Source organism: Dermacentor variabilis, chromosome 6 (assembly GCF_050947875.1).
Source record: "Dermacentor variabilis isolate Ectoservices chromosome 6, ASM5094787v1, whole genome shotgun sequence".
Taxonomy (NCBI): Eukaryota; Metazoa; Arthropoda; class Arachnida; order Ixodida; family Ixodidae; genus Dermacentor; species Dermacentor variabilis.
The window spans coordinates 76505511-76522450 of record NC_134573.1 but is presented as its reverse complement, the minus strand read 5'-3'; the positions used below and the strand labels follow the sequence as shown (position 1 = coordinate 76522450).

Sequence of the window (16940 nt, the reverse complement as noted above, 5' to 3'; positions counted from 1 at the left end):
GATAGCATTGACCAGGCTCACGTGGGTGCGTGGGGGAGAGGCAAGTGGGGGATGAAGGACGGAAAGCTAGGCCGAAAAAAAAATCCGGAATGCGCCGTGCCTACTAAACGCAAAGACAAGAGGTTGTTGACACGCAAATGCCAAAACGTGCAATTAATTTTTTTTTCTGTCAGGGGCATTCATACAAGGAGCTTACTACACATGCACGAACAAACAAATATATTAGAATAGAAGCATGATGATTATGTCGCCGCAACCTGCCATGCATGCTAAACAAACAAACAAAAGTTTCACTAATACATATGCGCTCCATCTCGATGCAATATAAAACGGTTGCATCAGCTCTGAGGCATTGTAATTCTCGATTCTCCTCAGAATCCTGACCCACCAAAGCCGCGGAGCGTACATGCAAAATATACAATGCGCAGGCAAATTCGCAATAAGGTTGCTTCTTATGGAAAGCTCATGTTCTTATTCACGATCAATAAAGCAGCGGCTAAATTTATGCGACTTCCCCTGCTTACTACGTGGTTCACTGGCTTTTCTCTTTAGGGGACGCATTTCGGTAAAGGAGAAGTCAAAATTGGCGGTGTACCATGCATGGAGTTGACATGGGAGAACATATTTCTGGTTCCTGCGCAGTGTGCCTGTGATCAGTGCGTTAGTTTTCAAAACACGTTGCTCAATCTCAGCAAGTCGTAGAGCACTAAAAGCCGACAAGGCGAAAATTGGCTTATTACGGGCCAATATCCTCCAAAGAAAGCAAAGTAGTAACCCATATTGGCAAATCCATACGAAAGTCGGTTCAATAATTCCCGCCTTGTTGAACGGCAGTGCCAATATTGTTTACTGACTGTGTAATGTGGGCCAGCATTGGATCTCTGTCAGAATGGCACAGCCAATATTGTTTACTGACTGTGTAATGTGGGCCAACGTTGGATCGCTTTCAGAATGGCACAGCCAATATTCGCGCCACGCTGTTAACCTTAGGCCATCATTGGGCCAGGAATCAGAATGGCACTGCCAATATTGGAACCACGCTGTTAACCTTCGGCCGTCATTGGGCCAAGAAGTGCCAATATGTTTCCAACGTTGGCCCAACCTGACGTGCCGCCTGGGCAGATTCGACAAGTCACCAACGTCCGATTTCTGGGCGTTACCTTAGAGCCCAGGCTACACTGGCGCCGCGGCGTTGACCACGTTTTGGCGTCATCGTCACCTAGGCTACAAGTGCTCAAGCGAGTCGCAGGCATACGCTGGGGCAACCACCCCACGTCGATGCTACGGCTACATACAGCGTTGGTTACCACTCGAATCCTGTATCAGCTACCTCTGATGTCACCTTCAGACAGCCAATACGAGCGCTTAGAAGCCTCCACAGAAAGGGTATACGACTTTGCCTTGGAGTCCCTCAGCCAGCGTCAAACAAGAAAGTGCTCTACGAAGCTGAGTCACGCCCTCTACGACTGCAGGCTTCCCAGGCTCTGATGATCCAGCTACTACGATTGAGTGAGTCTACGCCCGGTAGAGCCCTCTTACGACGTATAGGTAACAGGCCGCGCTCACATTTTTATGCAGCATTGAACACGCTTCGCGTATTAGGATTGCGCTGCTCGAGACAGAGGGGAAGGGTAGAACCACCGTGGACATTCGAGGACATCACATGCAACTTAAGTGTACCATGATTGCAATCAAATAGCTGCATTCCATCTCCAGAAGCCAAGTATTTAGTCCTGGGACACCTGAACACGACTTACCCGAATCACCTACAAGCATACACAGATGGCTCGGTCAAGGCAGACGAAGACCGCTGCGCAGCTGCATTCTATATTCCCTCTCTAAGATATACGTGGTCTGGCCGTCTGGACTGTATAGCCTCGGCGACAGTTGTGACAGGCGTACCAATAGCTTCTCCTCTGGGCAAATTAAAGACTTTGCCTCCGCAGAATGTGGTTGTCCTTACGGACTCAAAGGCCGCATTACAACAAGTATATAATGGTTTGCCATCCCTCAAGTTCCCACGCAAATCACTAGCCATCGTGAAAGAACTCAGCAACAAAGGCTTCAGAGTAAAGTTTCAGTGGATTCCCTCCCACTTTGGTATCTCAGGAAACGAAAAAGCTGATGCGCTTGCATACGCAGCACACTATCATCCGCTCAAAATCAAGGCTCCAAAGAGTCATCATCATCAGCCTGGTTACGCCCACTGCAGGGCAAAGGCCTCTCCCATACTTCTCCAACAACCCCGTTCATGTACTAATTGTGGCCATGCCGTCCCTGCAAACTTCTTAATCTCATCCGCCCACCTAACTTTCTGCCGCCCCCTGCTACGCTTCCCTTCCTTTGGGATCCAGTCCGTAACCCTTAATGACCGTCGGTTATCTTCCCTCCTCATTACATGTCCTGCCCATGCCCATTTCTTTTTCTTGATTTCAACTAAGATGTCATTAACTCGCGTTTGTTCCCTCACCCAATCTGCTCTTTTCTTATCCCTTAACGTTACACCTATCATTCTTCTTTCCATAGCTCGTTGTGTCGTCCTCAATTTGAGTAGAACCCTTTTCGTAAGCCTCCAGGTTTCTGCCCCGCAGGTGAGTACTGGTAAGACACAGCTATTATATACTTTTCTCTTGAGGGATAACGGCAACCTACTGTTCATGATTTGGGAATGCCTGCCAAACGCACTCCAGCCCATTCTTATTCTTCTGATTATTTCCGTCTCATGATCCGGATCCGCCGGCACTACCTGCCCTAAGTAGATGTATTCCCTTACGACTTCCAGTGCCTCGCTGCCTATTGTAAATTGCTGTTCTCTCCCGAGACTGTTAGGCATTACTTTAGTTTTCTGCATATTAATTTTTAGACCCACTCTTCTGCTTTGCCTCTCCAGGTCAGGGAGCATGCATTGCAATTGGTCCCCTGAGTTACTAAGCAAGGCAATATCATCAGCGAATCGCAAGTTACTAAGGTATTCTCCATTAACTTTTATCCCCAATTCTTCCCAATCCAGGTCTCTGAATACCTCCTGTAAACACGCTATGAATAGCATTGGAGATATCGTATCTCCCTGCCTGACGCCTTTCTTTATTGAGATTTTGTTGCTTGCTTTATGGAGGACTACGGTGGCTGTGGAGCCGCTATAGATATCTTCCAGTATTTTTACATATGGCTCATCTACACCCTGATTCCGTAATGCCTCCATGACTGCTGAGGTTTCGACTGAATCAAACGCTTTCTCGTAATCAATGAAAGCTATATATAAGGGTTGGTTATATTCTGCACATTTCTCTATCACTTGATTGATAGTGTGAATATGGTCTATTGTTGAGTAGCCTTTACGGAATCCTGCCTGGTCCTTTGGTTGACAGAAGTCTAAGGTGTTCCTGATTCTATTTACAATTACCTTAGTAAATACTTTGTAGGCAACGGACAGTAAGCTGATCGGTCTATAATTTTTCAAATCTTTGGCGTCCCCTTTCTTATGGATTAGGATTATGTTAGCGTTCTTCCAAGATTCCGGTACGCTCGAGGTCATGAGGCATTGCGTATACAGGTTGGCCAGTTTCTCTAGAACAATCTGTGCACCATCCTTCAACAAATCTGCTGTTATCTGATCCTCCCCGGCTGCCTTCCCCCTTTGCATATCTCCTAAGGCTTTCTTTACTTCTTCCGGCGTTACCTTCGGGATTTCGAATTCCTCTAGACTATTTTCTCTTCCATTATCGTTGTGGGTGCCACTGGTACTGTATAAATCTCTATAGAACTCCTCAGCCACTTGAACTATCTCATCCATATTAGTAATGATATTGCCGGCTTTGTCTCTTAACGCATACATCTGATTCTTGCCAATTCCTAGTTTCTTCTTCACTGTTTTTAGGCTTCCTCCGCTCCTGAGAGCATGTTCAATTCTATCCATATTATACTTCCTTATGCCAGCTGTCTTACGCTTGTTGATTAACTTGGAAAGTTCTGCCAGTTCTATTCTAGCTGTAGGGTTAGATGCTTTCATACATTGGCATACATACATCTTTCGTCTCCATCTTTCGTCTCATACATCTTTCGTCTCCTGCGATAGTTTGCTGGTATCCTGCCTAACGGAGTTACCACCGACTTCCATTGCACACTCCTTAATGATGCCCACAAGATTGTCATTCATTGCTTCAACACTAAGGTCCTCTTCCTGAGTTAAAGCTGAATACGTGTTCTGTAGCTTGATCTGGAATTCCTCTATTTTCCCTCCTACCGCTAACTCATTGATCGGCTTCTTATGTACCAGTTTCTTCCGTTCCCTCCTCAGGTCTAGGCTAATTCGAGTTCTTACCATCCTGTGGTCACTGCAGCGCACCTTGCCGAGCACGTCCACATCTTGTATGATGCCAGGGTTAGCGCAGAGTATGAAGTCTATTTCACTTCTAGTCTCGCCGTTCGGGCTCCTCCACGTCCACTTTCGGCTATCCCGCTTGCGGAAGAAGGTATTCATTATCCTCATATTATTCTGTTCCGCAAACTCTACTAATAACTCTCCCCTGCTATTCCTAGTGCCTATGCCATATTCCCCCACTGCCTTGTCTCCAGCCTGCTTCTTGCCTACCTTGGCATTATAGTCGCCCATTAGTATAGTGTATTTAGTTCTCACTCTCCCCACCGCCGATTCCACGTCTTCATAGAAGCTTTCGACTTCCTGGTCATCATGACTGGATGTAGGGGCGTAGACCTGTACAATCTTCATTTTGTACCTCTTATTAAGTTTCACAACAAGACCTGCGACCCTCTCGTTAATGCTATAGAATTCTTGGATGTTACCAGCTATATTCTTATTAATCAGGAATCCGACTCCTAGTTCTCTTCTATCCGCTAAGCCCCGGTAGCACAGGACGTGCCCGCTATTTAGCACTGTATACGCTTCTTTCGGCCTCCTAACTTCACTGAGCCCTATTATATACCATTTACTGCCCTCTAATTCCTCCAATAGCACTGCTAGACTCGCCTCACTAGATAACGTTCTAGCGTTAAACGTTGCCAGGTTCATATTCCAATGGCGGCCTGTCCGGAGCCAGTGATTCTTAGCACCCTCTGCTGCGTCGCAGGTCTGACCGCCGCCGTGGTCAGTTGCTTCGCAGCTGCTGGGGACTGAGGGCCGGGGTTTGATTGTTGTGTTCATAGGAGGTTGTGGCCAAGTACTGCACCAGGGTGGCCAATCCTGCTCTGGTGAGGGAGTGCGTTACCGGTTCTGGTCACCGGGATCAGGCCACACTTCAGGCCTGTTTGTGCAATTTTATCAACACGCGGATTTTTTTTTTACTCCGGTGGAAAATTGCCGGCACCGGGATTCGAACCACGGACCTCTTGCACGCGAGGCGGGTGTTCTACCTCTACGCCACCGCTGCTGTCCTCCAAAGAGTAATCAAGTGCAAAAATCTGACATTCGAAATCACTTTGCGTCGCTTTGGGTTCCACCGCATATGCCCTGCGTAACCAAGAGATTGCACCGAGAGGAAGCCTCACTTCTATATCGAATAAGGACAGGGTCTGCTAATACACCGGCCTGGTTATTTAAAACGGGGAGGATCAATTCTTTGAACTGTACGGCATGCAACGAGACAGGAGACATTGAGCACTTCTTGTGGTCCTGCCAGCAATTCCAGGATGAAAGAGACACTCTCCTGCAGAATCTGCAAAACAAGGACCTTCCCCATGGGCGCCTGCAACACCTTATATTTCCCGAGGGATCAGTTATAGCCCGCAAAGATACTTCACGTCTCCTCATCAAATTCTTAAGAGAGACTGGTTTGATGGACATAAGGTGAAACCCTTCAGCGGTATTGTGCGAGACGCTCGGGCGGCGCAGTTTCCGGCCTTGTTCGCCAGGCTAAACCCTCGTGTTGCTACAATTCACCACCACCACCACCACATCTCCCACACATTCGCTACACACCACGAGCGCTTCTCGGTAATCCTGGACGCTTTTGGTCGAGCCGGTCCGCATCTCAACACATCAAAGTGCTAATTTCGACGTCCTTGGACCTCTCGTATATGCTAACGGAGTGCAACCGGACCCAGGCAAAATTCGTGCATTTAGGCACTTCCCTGTTCAGAACTATGTTCCAAGAATGTTCTAAGCTTCATCGGTCTTTCCTCTCACTTCCGCCGCTTCGTGAAAAATAGTCGTGAAAATAGCACGACCAGTGACCGAGCTTCTGAAGAAAAAGAGACGATAACTAGGCCTCCATGTTCTCGCAGTTAATCAATCTTCTCACAACACAACACAAAGCAACCGTTCTCGCCAATATATATCCTTCTGCGCATATCGAAGTCCGTGCTGATGCCAGTGGACACGGAATCGGTGAGTGCTAGCATAACGTCAGCGTGGCAACGAGCGTGTAATCGCTTACGCCAAAGGCTCCTTTCATCTTTTGAGCGCAACTATTTCATCACGGAGCGTGAGTGTCTGTCCTCAATTTGGGTGGCTGCGAAGTTCCGCCTTAAATGGCCCACCCTTTTCAGTCGTCATGGACCATCACGCGCTTTCCTGGTTGCGCTTACTGAAAGACCCTACAGGAAGACTTGGTCACTTGGTGCTACTCCTCCAATAATATTCGTCTTTTTTCATCTACATATCTCTCCGTCCATAAAAGACGCTGATTGCCTCTTTCGCTACCCGGTCGTCGAGCCTATAGACGCCGACACTAGCACCGCCAACGGCATTTTCTCTGTGTCTAACCTTCGCTAACATCTCCGACAAGCAGTACCAAGACCTATCGCTACGTGTACTCATCCATCGTTGGTACTCTACCCCTACAGACGCCTCCGTTCGCCGATACGTCCTCCAGGGCGGCATTCTGTGCCGAAGGAACTGCCTCACTCGCGGACCTGATCATCATGTCGTGCACAAACAGTTACGGCGGACTGTGCCCTTTGAGCTCTATGACGCACACAATGCCGGGCACATTGGGTTAACGCGGACGTACGACCGCGTCCGCCGCCGTTTCTATTAGCCCGGGATCACTCACTCCGTCCGATGGCATACGCTGCTGCCTGTGATTCCTGCCAGCATAGGAAAACGCCTCAGGTGCTATCATCATGTCATCTGCAGCCGATCACTGTCCCTGTGGAACCATTCTTTCGTGTTTGATTAGACGTCCTCGCCCCCTTGCCACATCATCCTTACTAAATAAATGGCTAGCCGCTGTAGCTGATTACGCCAGCCGATACGCCATCACGCGGGTTTGCCCGACCAGTTGCGCCACTGACGTCGCAGACTTTCTCTGAAGATTTTAAATTTCTTCATGGAGACCCGAGACAGCTGCTACTGACCATGGTCGTAACTTTTTATCGAACGTTATCGCCGACATTGTGCACTCCTGCTCCATTCAACAGAAGCTGGCCATCTCATACCATTCTCAAACTGATAGACCGGTGGTTAAACCGTACCCTCAAAGGTATGCTGTCCATGTACACCCGTGAGTGAAAGTGTACGGACCACAGGGTCGCCGAAAAGAAAATTTCTTTGTAATTAACACGCATAAACTCACGTTGACGAGCACACAGGAAATTACCCAATGCCAAGTTTGGATTGCTGTCCTGAATTCCAAGTTGCATTCACAGGCAGAGGTAAAAATCCGCTTTATCGGGCAATTCCTGGTCCGTGTACTTTTGCTCACGGGTGTGCGTTCCGAAGATCCACCATGACTGAGACATTGCCCTGCCTTACGTCACATTTGCGTACAATTCTTCTCGGCACGAAAGTGCCGGATTTTCTCCATTTTAGCTATTGTACGGTCGCGAACCGATCTCTCCCCTTGATACTGCACTTCCTCCTGCAGCGACAACAACTAGTGGGTGCGCACGTGACGCCAGCACCCTCGCCGACCTTGCACGTCAGCTTGTCCGTACTCGAGTGACGGCCTCGAAAACCACTTAGCAGCGTCTGTACAACCCCCGCCATTGTGACGCACAGTTTTCCTCTGGTGCGCTCATGCTCCTGTGGTCCTCGTCACGTCAGACTTTCACAGAAGCTCATTTCGCAATACACACAACGATATCGCCTGATGCGCCATGTGACATCAGTGGCGTAGGAAATTGCTGCTCTAAGTCTTACCTCGCCTCTACACTGGCCTTCAGTGATGTCGTGCAGGTCAGTAAGCTCAAGCCCTACTGCACTGCTTCCGAGCCCGGCCTTTAAGTTCTCCGGGACTGCGCTTTTACCGCAGGGAATACAGCTACAGACCAGGGTCACTATAACGCAAAACTCACCCAAACTTTTCTATTGCAATACTGCAATCAGCCTTTCGCGATTGGTCAAAAACTTTTCTAGGCCATCCCCACTTCACTCATCTGTCCCGCAACGTCTCGAATACCGCGAAAGCTCCCCGTCTGACATAACGTGGACACACTGATTGTGCATGATTTTACCGAACAAAATAAAACATGTTTCTAATTTGAAGCATTTTCGCCGTTATTAGCCCTATACTATTGGTCAAACGTTTTCGGGCTGCAGCCACTTCAACTGCCTGTCAAGGGACGTCACAAAACCACGAAAACTCGCCCCGTCAAAGTGAAGTGTATACATTAAAGATGCATTAATAAGCCGAACAAAATTGAAGTTTCTTCTGAATAGCTACAAGCTGTCTCGTTCCGAAAGGAATAAAAGGTGGCTGGCTGCCCCAGATCGCTCAGGCATTGGCTATTCGCATCTGCCGGACAGCATGGGTTTATTTGCGTATAATAAAGATTTTTGCGTGGCCGTGTATAGCTTTCGGGCACTTTCGGCACGTCTACGACCTCGTTCTCTCAACTCTTCAATGCTGAGGATCGCTTTTTGTGCCATTCTGAACCTTCCGTTGCATGCCGCCGCGATAATGGAAGGGAAAGCGGACCAACCGCTGGCGCCGCCACCACTTTCTTGATCTAGTTATGGATTTTCATTTGAATGGCTCGGCTTCATAGAATCGCTCTCCACTTGAGCGTACTCCTTGCCTCTTGTTAGTCAATTAGATAAGACTAGCCGCTCGGTGTACGCAATGCTATTCGTTGTTCAAGCAAAGAGATGTGACCTCCTTTGAACGAGGAGTGCGTTTGATTGGTCTGTTCAGACAACCCTGCGGGTCACCGCCCGCTGCTTGCTTCGGCGTTTACCAAATTTGATGTCAGGAGACTGTAACTAAAACATATAGGAATAGTTTTACGTTATAGGCCCTCAGTGTTTACGAAGATGAAGAGGTTAGTAGTGTGAAGACGACGGCGACGCTTAGAGGCTAACGGGGGCTGTTTCCTCTGGGCCAAGTGCAGCGTGTTTGTAAATATGCCTGTACATAGCTTCTTGTGTGCGTGTTCCAACATAATATATGTGAAGAGTCTAAGTGGTGTAAGTAACTTTAGTGATAGAATGGTGTAGCAATATAATCTGCGCGTATCGCAGCTAGGTCTCAAAGAGTGGCAAGCCATGAAGCATAGACATACCAAAATACGGAACCTCATGGAGGCGACGATGGCACAAATTCGCTCTTGTGTCCATGTGATTGCTGTCGCTATATTATAGCGAAGTGGACACAGCAGTCAATGCTTCCGTCAATTGTACCGGTGGTTGTACCAACATAGCGATGTGGCTTTCGCAGCTGGCATCAGATTAGCACGCACGCAGACCACTAAAGTGTCCTCATGGATTTCCTAGCCGCCATGGTGCCGTAGTGACTTTAGCATTGCGCTGGCTAAATTGAGGGGCCGCTATCAAACCCTGGTTGTGGAGGCGGCATTTCAAGGGAGGCTAAATGGGTATACTCGCATGGGGAGTGGATTTAGAGGACGTTGAATTACAGTCTCCCATTACAGCATGCTTCATATTCGTATGGATGTTTGGGCCCATGAAACCACGAAATTTAATTCATATCTTTTGTGCTGCTCCGTTGTGCAGTGGTCGAGCGAAGCTGGCAGTAAACGTGACTCAAGCGTTATCTGGAATTTTACTCGACCCTGAATGATGATGAGCGGTTCCCGTCAGTCGCATCTAGCTCACAATCGCGGTGTGACCCCGGAACATTGAATCCGGCGCTTGTCATCAGGACAGAGTTCTCAGCTGTAGGTGCCCGGTATCATGCTGTTTCATCTGTCCGGCATTGCTGGTATGGGAAGTACGTCGTGCCAACTTGTCGCACCCATGTATAGTTAGTTCGCTGTCTGATGAGTTCATGCACAATGCATAACCGTGCTATCATTGCCAATGTTTCGTCATTAAAGCAAAGCTACCCTATATTTTTCTTCAGCAACCTTTCCCTGTGTCTCAAAAAAAAGTGAGAATGGACAAAGGTGAAACTTAAAAGACAAAAGCACGCTTCGCAGTAAGTCAGATGTTATTCGGCAAGGATGTGTGCCTAAAAGTACCATAGTTTATTCCTAATTGACTTCCTAAATTTGCAATTAAGCGCATATTGCAGGTGTTCTACATTTATATTGCAAAGCTTAGTTCGGGAACTTTTGAAATGAACACGTTTCTATGAGGATCAAATCGAATGTTTGAAAACATTCAGACACACGATTTATTTCTACTGATTCCGAGTGCAATCAAAAGACAAGGACAAATTACGTATTGCAAGAACTCACTACATCTGATTGTAGAGAACCACCACATTGGAGTACGTATTTGTGAGGGAACTCTCAAAAACGCTTCAAAGATATGCTTGAATTATTGGAAAGTTTGAGTGGTCAGCAATGCCCTTGCTATGACGAACAGGTAACTCGGTGCAGGTTATTGTGCATTTATAGGTTGGAATATAAATGCCTTACTTCAAGACTGCATAACAGTGATCGATATCTACAGGACAGCGTTATCGGGAATCGTATAGGGGTGTACTGCATAATAAAAAAACTTCTTTCGCGGTGTAAAATGTACAGGACAGAAGAAATAATTTGTGTGGCAAATGTTCACGCAGGAAGCTCCAACTGGCCCGTTCGCTAGGGTGAGGTTTTCAAAAAATCGGAGATTCGGTGGAATTGCTACAGCAGGCGTTACGTTTATTTACGTGCATAAACACCGAACAGAAAGGACGAGCGTGCTTATGCCTAGTTACAAGATCGTGGACTCCTTCTTTACATGTAGAATCCTGTCTCCTACAGACTGCTGTCATAGATCCTACAAACTGCTGTCCAAGATCTATGGTGCTGTGAACCTTAGATATTTGGGACAAGGAAAACGATTAACATAAAAATAGCATCCTTGCGGTTCTTTTGTTACATCATATGCCCTTTGCTCACCCTGCTTAGACGTGAGACCCTTTCTCTATCTCGTTGTTGACCTCGACATTGATTTCCTATCGTTTAAGCTTTTTCTGACATGTGTCTATGTAAAGAACGTTTTCTGAGCTGGATATAAAATTAAACATAGAGAACTTCGGCAGTAAATCCTCGACGAGGATCGACAATTTACAACATAAAAGGACGTCTTGTTGGGCGAGTTGGTCACAATTCATGAGGTTCATGAAGTGCAACGAAGGCGTTGTGTACGATATCTCCCTCTCATGCGGGCGCTCCTACATAGGGCAAACGGGGCACTGCGTTAACGACCGAATTAAGGAACATGAGAGAACTGTAGAACAAGATAAAGAAGGGCCAAACATTCCGAAGCACATTAAGTCCTGCCCATCACGCTCTTGTGAGCCATGTTTTGCAGGGGCGCGAATTCTGGCAAAATGTAAAGATCAAGAAGCTCGGGAAGTGATTGAAGCTTTCTTTATCGGAAAGAAAGGAAGCATGTGCGTCAGCGACCCGTCAATATCTTTATATATGGCTGAAAAGAAATATTTAACCAGTGTGGTTCCATATCAATTTTGATGTGATTGTGTCCTTGCGTCTAAGACGGGTATATAAGTGTGTGGTGTGCCTCCGAATAAAAGCAGTTGTATGTGGTGCTCTGTCCCGTCTCCTTCCTGGTGTCGTGTGTGTTTTCGCGCCTAGTAGCCAAGATGAATTTACAACATGATATTCCAATATGCATTGCCTTCCTTTGTCACATCTTTTCCGGGCGATTTTGGCATTCAACACATACAAATTTCACCTTCTTAGTTTAAAGGATGAATCGGTAACGAAGTTTTTCAATAAAACGCTAATACCAGCCGCTGGCGAGCAAACGCCAATGGGCGCGCCGCCACTTTGCCGAGATAGGACGCGAAAATGCATCAATGCATGGAAAGCGATCAATGCCGCAGTCACGCCCCGAAAACAGTGATGTTTTCATTAGGACGATATATAGCGTACAAAGCGCCATCGACTGAATTTCCTTGAAGTAAGCTGCGTTTTTGCGGAAGTGCACTTTGTTAGTTTCCAGCGACACCTCGTGTACACGGGTGTTGGGCATCGCTTGTTCTTCCTGTAATCTATGTGATTGATGCCAGAAACAACGCATGCATGCACTGCAGGTAGGCAGGAGCAGTGTACTCGGTAGACATGAATTGTACAATGCCGTGTCGACAGTCTCGCTAACCTTAGTGGCGTGTGGTGGAAACACCGGCCGCTGTGAAACACATTATCTCTTGGAAAAATAAATATCGCATACATGTTTAGATTAGCTTAAACGCTGTTGACGGCATTGCTACTCGGAGTCGAGGACGAGAGATGGACTCCTTGAGCATAATGAGAGGAGATGAAAAGCTTTATAAAATATATACAGACAAAGCATGCAATAGCGTACAGGTAGCAGTGCCGAAGAGCGCACCAGTGGCTGCGACTCTCTCGTCTAACAATGGGCCTGTTCCGCCTTAAATCTCTTTGGCGATCCGACATCGGCAGGAACGAGGAGGGGCGGGTGCCAACGTCACCTCCGTCGCATTTTCTTTCGTAGGGGCAGCAGTCTTAGCGCGGCGCTCCACTGGATTCCCCAGTTCGACCGACAGGAAGGTGTCGGCTGTCGGTGGAGCGTCGTAGGTTGTGATTCACGAGGGCAACGACTCCAGAAGTACAAGAGCGGGGCAGCGCCTGTTGGCTCGATAATAGGCAGGCAGTGTGGCACAACAGGAAGCCGCCAGCACGAAATGTATCCGATAGTAGAGCTGTTCGACGGAGCTTAGACGATTGGATGCGCCAGTTGAGCGACGTTGTTGATTGATTGGAGGGACAGGCTTTGCCGCCGTTTCCGACAGTGGTCTTCGCTGTTGCTGGGCAATAAGAACAAACCACTGGAACGACCAAGAATCAGCGACGCCAGACAACTCTCGCCAAAACAAGCACGCTCAGGATGCATTTCAAGTTTCCTGGGCAAAATCACTGCATAAACCCTTTCTTAGATCTGTCTATGCTAAAACAACAAAGAACGAGGTTACCGAACGACACGAGACATGTATTCGAGAGAAAATTCGAGATACGGACCTTTCCTTACTTGTCAACGCCTGAAAGTGTTAATGAAATCGGAATTGTTTCGTAAGCGATTATCGACTGTAATCCAAGTAGTTTGGCAACGGCAGAGGCTGCCAAAGATGGTTTAGTTTTGCTTCCGAAAGCCATGACGGAAAAGGCCTCACGCTGCCAATTTGCTCACTCGGACAATACGAATTAACGTCTTATAACTGCAATCACCAACCGAAATAAACTTCCCCTTAGTGCAGTCTAAATGCACTCAGTAAAACGAATATCGCATTTTAAAGCACAAAAACGGTTCTATGTAACTAAGAAGCAAATACTGAAACCCACGCAAGCGACATAAAAGTAAAGATGAATCAGAATTCTGCACTGACACTTACTGCTGTGGCGAACGCTAGATAAATGAAGTCATAATCAAAATGAGGCACTTTGGCTCTTCCTAGCCTACGTATGCGTAAATACGACAAACCAACGGAAAAGCTGGCGCTCTCTTTACTAAAGCATTCAGCAATCAGCTTTAGCACAAAAAGAACAACGAACAAACAAAATTTCTGTTTATCGCGAACAGGGAATACTAAGAGCCTAAAACAATGCGCTCATCTTATCATCTCAATAACTTCAGATGGGCTCGAGTGGGTCGATCATTCGTGAGTCTGCGCACTGTTCACTCGCGAAAGAAGAACAAAACTGAGTTGCCCGACGTACCTCCGACTTTCGACCCTCGCCTCCAAGATCCTGGAGGGAGGCTCATTCACGCTGTCCCTTTGTACACTAGGCAGTGGCCTTCCTTTCACTCACGAGGGAAGCGGCCGCTGAAGCAGACTTTCCAGCATGCGTGCATGACGCTTATTTTAGATTTTTGCAACTGCCTAAGCTGCGTATTTAACCCACTCTGGTTTTTCTTAGCCTCTGGGCGGTTGGCACGCTTGACTCGGCTCGCATCGCCGCGCGAGAACAACGTTCTCGGCTTGTGCTTTCGTCGCTTGCATTCGGCGCTGCTGTCCAAGCTTCCGGTCTCGGCACTCGTATTCCAGGTACGTTGCCTTCTCGTTGCAACGATACTACTCTGGGCGGCAAAACCAAGCTAGGCACGTTGTCATCGCTAGTTATCTGTGCTTCTGGCAGAACGCCACTGCATCCGACGCCATCTCAGCTAGCCGACTCCCCCGGCGGCCTCTGCTCGGCCGGCTAGATTTTATCACACCATCGAAATTAACAGGGCCAATGTGAACCACTGTTTCCAAAATGGCCTAAGTAGTTTGGGCTCGTGAGACAGTCCCTACACCAGCACCACACCATATTCAACGCTTCCTGAGCTCGTAGCCATCCAAAATAGGTGGTTTGTCCTCAAAATGCTCGGCATTGTCCCTATCATCTTGGCCTTCGAAGCCGGCCTGTCTTAACGCACCATAATGCCTCAACAAGTCTTGTTAGCGTGATCGTAGTCCCGATTCTTCTCACCAAACAGGACTTCCGAAATAGACGCGACATTAGAAAGGAACAACGGGATCATGCTCTCAGACCAGAGGTCTCGCCTGACACTTCTTCATGCACTCGTTATACATGAGAGAAATATATAACAGTATCTTCGCTGCTCTGGAAGGTGTGAAGTTAGCCTCGGGCTCTTTCCCAAATCACTTTTTGCATTTCCTGTTCAAGTTCGTTCATCTAAACAGCGTACTGTTATGCTGGCTCTCTTGCCTCTTTCTCTCGTGCCCCTGGCACTTTTCGGCTCCTTGACGCTCACCACTCTCAGGCGTCTCGCGTAGCTTTGCCTCCAGCTTTCGCTCAACAATGATTTTCCAAGCCTCGTCAACTTCCACGACCGTCACGTCGTCTCCCTGCATTATGTCCGGAATCGCTCTCCTTGTTTTTACGGAGATGGCGGAAATGCCCAACTCCTTGCGAAATTGAATGAGGTCCTGAACTTGGAATCCCTCCATCGCAATCTCGTTCCTCGTGTCGCTTGCCCACTAAATAATCCCTTACTTAAAATAGAATCGACAGTTTAAAAAGGGTAAATTTGTAAGTGATAGGCCACCAAAATATCAAACCCTCTCATGCCATCCGCCTGTGCTAGAAAAGTCTGACGACATGAAAAGTAAACGTCAGGCACTAACCCAGCTAAAGTATCTGACACAGCTCGGTCTCGTAATGGCAATCAAGCCTTGTAGCGGGGGTCTTCGAAGCTCATATATCGCAGCTTTGCATACACTGTTGAGATACTGGTTCGCCAATACTATAGCTGCAATCCACTATTGCGTCTCGTAGTCGAAGATGCTAGTCAATCCCTTGGAGCAGAAGAAAAGGAGACGAAACGCTTTATTCACTATGTACAGACATAGCAGGTAATGGCGAGGGGTAGCGGTGCAGAAGAAAGTGCCAAATTGACGAGGCGGCTGGTCGCCACTATATCTTCTAACAATAGCCTCGTTGCGCCTTAAATCTCTTTGGCGATCCAACATCTGCAGGAACGTGGTGGGTTGGGTGCTGACGTCACCCACAACGCATTCCCCTTCCTTCGGGACCGCAGTCTTGGTGTGACGTGACAACTAGTTCCTCGGTTTCGATCATGGGAAAGGGAAGGGGTCCGTAGTTGGCGCAACTTTGCAGGTTGTGAGTCACAAAAGTAACTACTTCAGAAGAACGACAGGGGAGGGAGGCCGGGGGAGCGCCCGTTGCTTCATTGATAGGCACGCAGTGTTGCAGCACATCGGGTATGAAGCGACAACAGCCCATAACACGGAAACCACTAAGAATGGGGGTTACGACCGCAATATTTCAGAAAGAACTGCTCCGGTGAGTATAGCATGCGCCTGAAATCCGCAATAAGCCGCCGCACTTCCGTGGCTTCACCTGCGCCCGGCACTGCTAGCGTTGAAGCAGCATTCATAAAAACCCAACACATGCTTGTCCTGTATCTCTAAGCTTCAGAACTCGGCCGAAAATGTGCCATGACTGCATCATTTACTAGTATAATATTGACACGTGTAGTTGTCTTTATCGGGGGGCTCGTTTCGCCGCCTAACAAATGTTAACGCACAGCGCGTAACGCGCCAGGATGTATCCGAAGTTTCTGGAAAGTTATCGATGCTTTTATCCGCTGTCTGTTGTCGCCAAACCTCATGTTATCTGATTTCAACGCGTGATGCGAATGGTGTAGAACTTTGTGGAAGACACGCGGGTCCAAGTGATTCGACGACTGCTGCGTAAAAGTTGACGCGCTCGACCCTCTGATCAGATTTTCGACGATCGCCGACCGTGTTCGCCGCTATCGTTGTGCTATAAGTGTAGCCTGTTTTGTGGGCACAGGTTCGCCCAATAAAATTTATTTTTGTCGTTCACAGTATTGCTACTGTGTTATTCAACGTCACCACTGCGTTACAATATACCAAGCGCTACCCACAAGGAGTACGATGTGTTCAGTATAGATATATGCATAATCACTTGTCATTTACGGCAGTATGTCTTTCGCACCCGCAGTATGATTAGATAAGACAGTTGAGTATTAGATTCGGCAACAGCATCCAAGATGCTTAGGATAAAGCAGGCACAGCTTGTATCGAACGATGACTGCAGAAGAATGGTAACGGGGT

At 47.7% G+C, this 16940-nt stretch overlaps 1 protein-coding gene across 1 annotated transcript in view; it reads right to left on the bottom strand.

Moving 5' to 3' along the window:
* LOC142586180 (uncharacterized) overlaps window positions 1-16940 on the bottom strand; it is a 71597-nt gene that overhangs the window by 37677 nt on the left and 16980 nt on the right. The window lies entirely within an intron of this gene.